The sequence below is a fragment of the Trematomus bernacchii genome, unplaced genomic scaffold (genome assembly GCF_902827165.1).
Source record: "Trematomus bernacchii unplaced genomic scaffold, fTreBer1.1, whole genome shotgun sequence".
In the NCBI taxonomy this organism is placed as follows: Eukaryota; Metazoa; Chordata; class Actinopteri; order Perciformes; family Nototheniidae; genus Trematomus; species Trematomus bernacchii.
Window position 1 is genome coordinate 22,487,718 of NW_022988043.1, and position 527 is coordinate 22,488,244.

Consider the following 527-nt stretch of genomic DNA (forward strand, 5'->3'; position numbering starts at 1 on the left):
GGTGGTTTTATTTCTAGAGAAACTATGGAGCAGAGAGTTCTCTTCCAGCCAGAGGTGATTTGTTGTACAGAGTTATTGCAGTGGGCAGGAATATTTTCCAGTATCTGTCCTTGTGACAGAGGAGCTGCAGCAGTCTGTTGGAGAAGGAGCTCCGTTGACTGTCCAGCTGCAGGTGGAGAGGATGGGTGGGGTTATCCATGATGGACAACAGCCTGTTCAGTGTCCTCCTCTCCACCACAGCTTCAAAGGGTTCCAGCTTGATGCCGATGACTGACCCAGCTTTCCTGATCAGTTTATTGATCCTGCTGGTGTCACCGGCTCTGATGCTGCCCCCCCAGCAGACCGCAGCAAAGAAGAGTGCACTAGCCACAACAGACTGATAGAAGATCTCCAGCATCTTACTGCATACGTTGAAGGATCTCAGCTTCCTCAGAAAATAGAGTCTGCTCATCCCCTTCTTGTACACAGCGTCAGTGTTGATCCTCCAGTTCAGCCCATTGTCTAAGTGCACTCCCAGGTACTTGTAG